General features: G+C 31.9%; 1 pseudogene; it reads right to left on the bottom strand.

Moving 5' to 3' along the window:
* Positions 1–9399: 9399 nt before the first annotated feature.
* The window catches only part of LOC149538736 (chromatin remodeling protein DDM1-like), a 1885-nt pseudogene continuing 776 nt past the window's right edge, over positions 9400–10508 (bottom strand).

Here is a 10508-nt window from a genome sequence, read left to right on the forward strand (position 1 = left end):
TATCTTTCACTTGGTAGTTACCTAATTGAATGAACATAAACAAAACATAATTATTATGGTCATTTTGATACTATGTATATAAATTAATTTAGATGACTATTAAATAAAAAAATACCTAGTACAATCATTTTCAAAATAATATTCTCCCTCTTTATAGAAATCCAAGGAGGAATGTCATTGTTAATAATAAAAATAGGCCAGACTAAGTAAATAGATCTCATCTCTCCAAATGGATTGACATCATTTGTTGCTAATGAAAGCTTTAGATTATGAGGTTCTTGTTTAAATATTGGCCACCTATCTTCTATGTCCTTAAATGCAAAACTATATGCAAGCATTCACATAATTTCATCTTGACTTCTATTATGTGCATGGTAATCCATAAATTGTGCCAACCTAGTGCACCTGAATAATTGTTGCAGATGTGGAATAATAGAAATGTATTGAAGAATCTTGCAAGGAACCTTTTTGGTTATTTGATTTGATCAACATTTTCTAATGTGACAATGAGAGCATTGTGTTGCAAATTCATGTTGTTTATGATGTGTAATATAATCAATGAGGCATGCATGTATTGTTTGATACTCCATTCTAGTATCTTTCATAATGGTCAATAATTCTTGGTAAGAGTGAGGTAGAATGTTTGATGGTGGTAAAAAATATTCACCTATCAACCTATGGAAAAAAAAAATTTAATACAAAGAAAATTAATGGTACACTAACATAGAAGAGGAAAAAAATGACACTATACCTTAGCATTTATGAGATTTCTACATTGGATATACCATTCATAACCTTGAAGTTTACCAACAAGAATACAATAGAGAGAAGTGTTTTCTGGGAGCCTTGGTATAGGGACTCGTAGGCCTTTTCAATTACAAGTATATCAAGGTTATTTTTATCATCATCATTAGATGCACTACTATCATCATCTTCATCATCTTCATTAGTTGTGCCAATAATATCTTCTTCAATCCTATTCTTTGGCACATTATTAGTTTTGCCAATACCAACATATTCAATTGTATTCTTTTTTTCAGGATCATCTTCTTCCATGTGATCATTACCTTCTTCTTAAAAATTCATAATTTCATGTTCCACCTATTCAAAATCAACATTCACCAAAGGACAAAAATCACTTCCCTCTTCAATGTAATCATGTTGCCTACAATGTCTCTAAGCTGTTGTGATTAGAATTCTTTGATTCTTTAAGCCCTTGCATTTTTTGCAAGGACAATAAAATTTTCCATCACCTTTATTTTTGAACTGAGACTATTATCTAGCAATTGTCACCTTATTTTGTTCTGATTTCACATTGTTAGTTGTGGACTTTCTTCATAGGCACTTTCTTCTCAAATGTAGCAAGCACTTGTTCAAGGTACAAACTACATAGAGTTGCACATTGATCATCTAAAAAGATTAATCCTCATGTGGATTTATAAACCCTTCAAAATGCAAGTATGGAAAATTGTAAGACATGATCAAAATTAGACTAGGTAGTGGAACTCGAATTCCAACACTATGTTAGAATCCAACTAGGTGTTGGAATTTCATTTCTAGTTCATGCTTAAAATCTATATGAAATCTTTATCTTTTGGGAACAACACTAATGATAAAGAAATATTTAATTAAAATGTATCAAGGAGTATCAATAAGAAAATCAATGAATAATACATAGCAGAAAATATCTTCAGAAAGTTAAATTTCTTCCATTGCAAAATAGTGTAGAACCTAACAGAAAATGCAGAGTTATCTACAAAATACTCTTCACTTTGAATTGGTTGGAATTTTGAGAAGGTTGGGATTATAGATATATGTATAGAACTCTTTTTGTGTAAGTTTCTAGAGACTTTTGATGTATACAACTCTTGTTACAAGTTTTGCTAATGATAATTTTACTCAGTCTACCTATAGTTTCCCCATATCTATTTAATGCAATTGAATTCACCATTGAATTAAGATCACTAAAGGTAGAGAATGAAGAGATAGTAGAAGCTAGAATATTAGTATGAATTATGATGATACTACATTGAGGGAGTATCCTAAGCTTTAGAGAGACATGTTACATTCATGACTAAATTAATCATTGATGTCAACATAGTAGTAAGTCTATGAAGACTGGTAGAGTAATATAGATAGATCTTAGTTGTACAGACAAGTTATTTCTTTTCTAGTGATAAATAGTCATGGACATGTTTAGTATGGTGTCTTGATGATGTGGTTCAATGTGCAACACATAAGTCAAAGATGTATGGAAGTTGTACTTGATTTACAGAGAGTAGTTCAAAGACAAAGTGCTTGGAAAGTAGTTTTTGATGTTTGTACTATATCTTTCATCTAAGATGTGAGGAATAGATGTACAATTGAATAGTGAAAAGGATAGTTGGATGATGGTTTTAGCAAGTGTGCAAGACCTAGTATCACATGAGTGAAGTTTTGTATAGATTGTGAGCTTACAGTGTTATTGTAATTGTAATTAATTAACTATATTATTATAATTAATTGGAAAAGCCTCAAGGCCAACTCAAGAAATTATTTTGAAGATATGGTATAAAGGAAAGATGTTTACCTTGTTTGAAAAGGGTATCTAGTATTGTATAAAGTAAAAAGTGTGAAAAGGAGCAGAGTGCTTACTGAATGTGAGTAAGTGGCCCAATGGATTATTGGATGCGAGTTTTGTGATCTAGTTACAAGATTAGAAGGAGAAGAGGTCTAATTGATAGGATAGAGGAAGGAAGTACTATTCATTTCTATTATTCTATAAAGAATAATATATAGATCATTTGGACAGTATGTTCATTGGTCTTTCCCTTGAATTTGTTTGGGTAGTGGGTCCAATTGTCTTCCACAACTCCTAACAAGGTTGGCACAACTCCTAATAGGGTTGGAATCTCCTAAAAGGGATTCAAAGTCTCCTAATAGGGATTGATATGTACTAAATGTTGTTATAGACTCCTAATAAGGTCCAGCCTCTAACAAGGAATATTTATATTAGTACATCATCTTGTGGGTACCATCCCCACTGGGGTTTTCCTTCTAATCAACTATTTTCCTAGTTAGCATATATGGTGTCATTGTATATGAGTATCTTGATGTGGTTTTTGATTATATTACTCATATGGTTAAGTCTTTTTTAAGTTGATAATTTTGATAATAGTTGGATAACTAATTCACCACCCCCCACCCACTAACCCCCTCTCAGTTATATTGGTGAACTATGTATTCTAACAATTGGTATCAGAGCATTAGGTCCTTGAAGGATAAGCCTAATAACTTTGGGAGATTGATAGAAAATATTTAGAGAAAGGATAGTCCTAGATTTGATGGGGCCAACTATGATAGTTGGAAGGAGAATATGAAGACTCATCTATTGTGCATGGGTATGAGTTATTGGATCTTGACAAATAGTGAAAAGACAATTGTCAAAGAAGGGAAACTTGAAGAATGCAGTGAAGTAGAGAGAGATCTATTTATGTGCAACTCGAGAGCTAGAGAAGCTTTACTATTAGCTCTTCCAAAGAATGAATACAATCAGGTAAAATCACTTCATACATCTCATAAAATTTGGAAGGCATTAATATCTACTTTTGAAGGTGATATACATAGAAAGAGAGTAATATTGGAGAATTGGATACATGCATTTCAAGATGCTAAAATTATGCAAGATGAATCTATAAGAAACTATATTGGTAGGATATCATATATTGTTGTACGAATCAAGTCACATGGTTCAACCAAGGAAGAATATGAGGTTGTGTAGAAGATCTTGAAAACTTTGACACCACCATTCAAGCAAGTTGCTTAGATGATTCAACTACTAATACCCTACACTAAGGAATTTACCAGGGAAATGTTGCTTGGAAGATTGGAAGCAATAGAAGTAGATCTGAGATAATTAGGAGAACTGACAAGAGTTGAGATAGCTTTTAGTGCCTTGAATGTTTGGTCAATCTTGTCTAGAAGTGCAAGCACACATGGATATTTTGTTGGTAGTATAAAAACCAAATCTAATGAAGATAAGAAGATTGAGGAAGGTATAATACTTCTTGTGAGAAGAGAAAAAGATGATAAGAATATCTTTAAATGTTGGACATGTAATGAGTTTGGTCATTATGCATTTAAATATCCTAAAAGAGAGAAAAAGAATAAGGGAAAGTTTAAGACTAGAATAGATAGAAATTGTTTATATGCTAATGAATATGAGGAATCTAATAAAAAAATTCAAAGTGAAAGTGATGATGAGCTAGGATTTGTAGCTATTAAGGAAGATGATCTTGATAGAGAATTTAGAGAAGAAAGGGCTCTAGTTTCTCAAATTGAAAATAAATTTCATTGGATAATAGGTAGTGGTTGTTCACATCACATGACTAGTGATATGAATAAGTTTTTTAAATTAAGAAACTATGTGGAGGTATTGTTATAGTTCGTAACAATGTATGTTGTCATATTTTAGGGATTGGATCCATTACTTTAGATGGAAGAACTAACAGTAATGATGTTTACTTTGTTGATGGATTGGAGCATAATTTTTTGAGAGTTGGATATTTGGTGGACAAAGGGCATCAATTGCAATTCAAAGAAAAGACTTGCACTATCAAGGATAATGATGGTAAGATGATTTGAACTGGAACTAAGTCTAGAGGTAATGTATTTCAGTTGAATCACACTGAAATGACTTGTTTAGTTACTAAAGTGGATAATAATTGGTTATGGCATATGATATTTTTTCATATAACATTTGATAATATTGTAAAGGTCTATAGCATGTTTATAGTCAAAGGTTAGCCTAAGATAATTAAGCCTACTAATGTGGTTTGCAAAGAAAATATTTTGGCTAAGTAGAAGAAGTTATATTTTCCCAATAAGAAGTTCACTACCATAATAAAGATGAAGATTGTTCACATAGATCTGAGTAGTCCCTCGAGAACAAGAGGATTCTATGGTGAAAGGTATTTCATGATTTCCATTGATGATTTCACTAGAATGATGTGCATAGCATTTCTTAAAGAGAAGTCTGAAGCTTTTGAGAAGTTTAAGATATTTAAGAATAGAGTTGAGAATGAATTTGGTGTTAAGATAAAGTGTTTGAGATCATATAGAGGAGGATAATTTACCTCTAAAGAGTTTAACATGTTTTGTGAAGAGAATGGAATCAAAAGGCAGTTATCTTCACCTAGGACACCTAAATAGAATGGGAAGGCAACAAGAGCGATGTTGTTAGCTATTGAGAAAAGAGGAGAGAAAAGATCTAAACTTCGAGATGAGATAAGAGTTGAGATGTCAATTCCTAACCCTACCATGAATCTAATAAATAATAACCCTCCAAAGTAGATAATTGGAAGCAAAGAAAAAGGTGTGAGACAAGAAATAGAGTTAATGAAGAGATATGTTTAATTTATCAAGTTGAACCTAAGAGTATAGATGGAGCATGTAAAGATGATCATTGGATTCAAGCAATGAAGGAAGAATTAGATTAGATTGTAAAGAATGAAATATGATACTTAGTTCCTAGACCTAAAGATAATAATGTGATAGGAACCAAATGGGTGTTCATAAATAAGATGAATGTGCAAGGAAAAGTTGTGAGGAACAAGACCATACTTGTATGCAAAGGTTACTCACAATAGGAAGGCATAGACTATTAGGAGACATATGCACTTGTATCCAAAATGGATGCTAAATCAGCCTTCTTGAATGGAGAACTTGAAGAAGAAGTATACATTGAGAAGCTTGAAATTTTTCCTCAGACAAAAGACAAGGATTTGGTATGTAAACTAAATAAATCTCTATATGGTCTAAAGCAAGCACCTAGAAATTGGTATACAAGGTTGGATAGTTATTTGGAAAAAATTGGATTTGCTAAAGGTACAACAGATAGTAACTTATATTTGAAAGAAATTGAGAATGGTTTGTTGATAATAGTAATATTTGTTGATGACATAATCTTTGGAGGTAATGATGAAGCAAGTGATAAGTTTGCTGAAGAAATGAAGAATGAGTTTGAAATGAACATGATAGGAGAAATGAAGTTTTTCCTAGGATTGTAGATTATGTAGAATAGTGATGGTACTTTCATCTCACAAAATAAGTACTTGAGAGATTTATTGAAAAGGTTTGAATTGGAAAGTTGTAAGACTATTGGTACACCTATGATAATTGGTCATGAGTTATCTAGCAAGGATGAGACACCCACATTTGAGAAGAAGAAGTATAGATCCATGACTAGAGGTTTGTAATATCTAACTCACACTAGACCAAATATAGAAAATGTAGTTTAGATTGTAGCTAGATTTCAAGCTAATCCTAAGGAGTATCATTATGCAGTAGTAAAGAGCATATTCAAATATTTGAAAGGAACATCTAACTATGGAATTTGGTATGATAGATCAATTGATTTTACTCTATATGCATATATTGATGCAGATTGGGGAGGTAGTATGGATGACAGAAAGAGAACCAGTGATGGAGCATTCTTTCTTAGAGGAAGATTGATTTCTTAGCTAAGAAAGAAACACGATTGTATTTCTTAGAGTATAACTTAGGCAGGGTATGTTGTAGTAGCAAATAATTGCAATCAAGTGATGAAAATGAAATAGATGTTGAAGGATATTAGAATTGAGTTTGCAGAACCTATTATCATTTACTGTGATGGCACAAGTATAGTGAGTATGTCTAAGAATCTCATATTTCATTCTAAGACTAAGCATATATCTATTAAGTATCATGTATTAAGAGAGAGAGCAAAATAAAATAAAATCAGATTAGAGTATGTGATCACTAAAGATAAGATTATAGGTATCTTTATGAAGCCTTTACCTAAAGATACATTTGAATACTTGAGAAGTATGCTTGGGGTTATGCCTCTACCTACTTTTGAGTAGATGATGTAGTAAGTGTATCAATTTAGTGGTATATAGCACTATTTTTTGATTGGATTAAATGTTTATGCTTCCCATATAGGAGAGTATCTATGATAAGTTGAGTCGTTGAGGACTCTTGGTATTTGGTCTTGAACAATGTCTTTGGACACTTGAGCTAGTTGAAGATTTGGAGTAGTAAATTGACATAATGAGGACTTTGTCATTGATTGCAATGGGGGAGAGAATATGCATGAAAAACATCTACATCTCCTAACACTAACATTTTCCCCTAATTTTTGACCAAAGCAAAATTTTGACCAAATTAGGGTTTCCCAATTTGGTTAAATATTTTGACCAAATCGGGTTCTCAATAGCAAAAAAGAAAAAAGGAGACAATCACACTTGATTTGGAAGCTCTCAAGATTGTGTGGGAAGGCTCGCAATATATTTTTGAAGTCTCAAATCACATGGAAAAGCTTGCTGCCACTGATCCTGTGATGAATTATCTTCACAATGAAGTTCCCTTCAACTAGGAGTATAATCATGAGCACTCAATTCAAGCATGTAATTTAATCATTAATCAAAGCATCTCCTTTTTTATTTATTTGAGGATTTCTCATGGGTTCACATCATAGGTTATGGGCAACCTATAAGAGAAAAAGGAGAGTAAAGATGAAAGTGAAAATTAATCTAAGCTAGACATGCCCCCTGAAGAAGCTTCATTGTCAGACAATAACAATAGGACGGTTTTAGCTTTGGATCCAAAAGGCAAGGTCTTAAAAGGAGAAGCTCAGGTTGATTTTTATTTATTAGAAGTAGAAGATGTAGGAGATGGACTATTTAATATCTTGCTTAAAGATATTCTTAAATGTACTCTCAAAGATGTGCCTGCTACAATTGGTAAGTGGGTCAAAGATGGAAATACCTTTAATAGAGAAGAAGCTAAGAGCATTAATAGGTAGCTTAAAATGTAAAAAATGTATAGATGAGTCCTCCATATGAGTATTTCGTTCAACGTTAGTTTTTCTTCAAAAGAGAGGAAAAGTCTAATTTTAGGAGCTTTAGCTCTGGAAAATGTTCCTACATTTTGTCCTAGTTTTATGTTTGTTCTTCCATACGCTTACTTTGGGAAAAATGAAATCATCAAATTTTAGGGGTTCGAATCTTGTAATATGTCCAATGAGTTTAACTATTATAGGGGCTTTGTTCAACTTTGACCCTTATCTTGAAAAAAAAAAAAATGGTCCAGTTTTTAAAAATTTAATCCTGTATGTGCTCTCCTAGTGTTAGGGTTATTGTTCATCTATAATCTTTTATTGAAAAAAGTATGTTAAATTTTTTTCTCAATATTCTATGGCATTTGAGTAAGTATTATTACTCTTTCTGATCTCTTCTTCATTTGTTTCTTTATGTTTGTTTAATTTGTATATCCAATGTTGCTAGATGTTTTGCCTTTGTAGTTAATTTGGAGGTGGGTTTGAGTTCTTAATTGATTTTGTAATTGGGTTCATAGCCATAGCATAAAGAACCACACAGAGTTTCCTAATAGCTTAATCAACACTATTATAGTGATAATGGTAAATAAAAATAGGGTTAGGGATATTGTGTTGCATTCCTCCATGTTTTATTCTTCTTTGATAAATTTTTGAGCATTGGAGGTTCATTTGCTGAGCAACATCCCTTTTCTCCATTCTCCTTTATTCTTTCTAGTTTGGTGATGCCAATGAGCATAACTGTTATAGTTGTTTCTTTACACAACAAAAGTGGTTGGTAATTTAATGCATGGATAGAAGACATGGATGACATTAAAAATTAACTGTCATACATGATAAGATATGATAAAATATGAGTAATAAAAACCTCTCAATATCATATGCTCTAACATACTTCATACCATTAGGATCAATTTATCAATTTCTCAAGGGTGCTACAACCATTCAATTGATGTCCAAAACTCATCCTTGTATCTGTTACAATTGAAGGAGGGTAAGGGAAATGAACTAAACAAAATAAACAATGAAACAAAATATTGTGGTAATCTTCAGATTTTCCATTTAGCCACATATGCATATGGCCCAACCTAGAATTATTTGTCTAAAATGCCAACACTCAATTGGTATATGGAAAATAATATTTCATTTAATTCATGTCTTAAAAGTCTACCATGTCGGGATAACACCTAGACCCTAAAAAAATAGAGTGAATCTATTGGCTCCTCTGACAACTCAAAAAATCTGATTTTCCAATAATTTGGTTCTATGCTCTTAGTTTAAGGTTCACGCATAGACAAATAGATAAGAGAATCAAGTATCATCTATTATCCAAAGTGTAATTATGCACAACATACTTTCAAATTGCAAAAATGCAAGAAACAATGAGATTGAAAGAGACATTTGTCCATCCTAACTATGTATAAATTAAAAGTAAAGGCTAAGTAATATTATAGCTCTACTAAATCTCAAAATTCAAAATGTTTAGGTGACCCTATTTATGTAAATAGTAACATTAAATTCTAGTTGTAAAACCAAGCTGGCAATATCTAAATACATATCTTAAAGAAACTATGAATAGTCTGGTCTTGGCAAAACCAACCTTTCTCAATCACAACATGCTCCAACTTTAACTTGCCAAAAAAAACTTTAAGCATCTGACACTATTTTTCATCAACCACACAAACATCAATGACTTGAGCTATTGATAGGAATGTTTCAAGTCCCAATTGAACAACACATTATTTGACACTATTTTTCACCAACCACAAACATCAATGACCATCACCTATTTGCAAGATTGTTTCAAAGCCCAATAAAAAGAAGATGTTACCTTAGTAGAGTAAGTTGTACAAAGTGTATAAACATGCATGGGTTTGGTTTTCCCAATCCTATGGCATCGGTCCATTGCTTGAAAATCCATTTGTGGATTTTGCAAAGATACCAAATACCAATTAAAACTTCATATCCAAAATGACATAAAACATAACAAAAAAAATCCAAATACTTAAACAAGTGCACATAAATGATACCATTTTGCGATTACAATTTCTTTCCCAGTCACTATCATATATAATACAAGTGCCTACCAAGGCAAGATTTATTCCAAGCTCAGCAGCACAGGTTCTTAACAAAAAAAATGTGAAGATTACTTCCTAGATTATTGAATTCGTTGATCTAAATTATCAAATTAAACCACCATTACATTCAACTATTTTATAAATCTTGTAAGTCAAATCACAATTAACATTTTAACTAGAATGATGTCGAGTAGTGAGAAGTACTCAGTAAATGGAATTCTTCAAAAAATCAAGATGCTTCATTCAAAAAGTGATTAGCTTTTCTATGAAATAATCATAGGTTGTAGTTTCACTTGATGTTTTCAATTAAAATAAAGTCCACCAACTAGAGAAAAACCTATCTTTTTCTATCAACTAATTTAACTCGTCCATCAATGTGACACATTTCATGGCCCATTTCACTTAAATAGTGCTCCAATAGGCCTAGAACTCTAGTCCATTGAGAAAATACAAGAACCTATCCACATATTCAAAGTTAGTATAACAACATAGAATTTAATTTTGATACGAACATTGATGACCAAAATACAAGAACCTATCCTTACCTTATGTCCTTTAGCTTTCAAATGTTTTAGAAG

This window comes from Cupressus sempervirens, chromosome 9 (genome assembly GCF_028749045.1).
Source record: "Cupressus sempervirens isolate cs-2001-9-10 chromosome 9, ASM2874904v1, whole genome shotgun sequence".
NCBI lineage: Eukaryota > Viridiplantae > Streptophyta > Pinopsida > Cupressales > Cupressaceae > Cupressus > Cupressus sempervirens.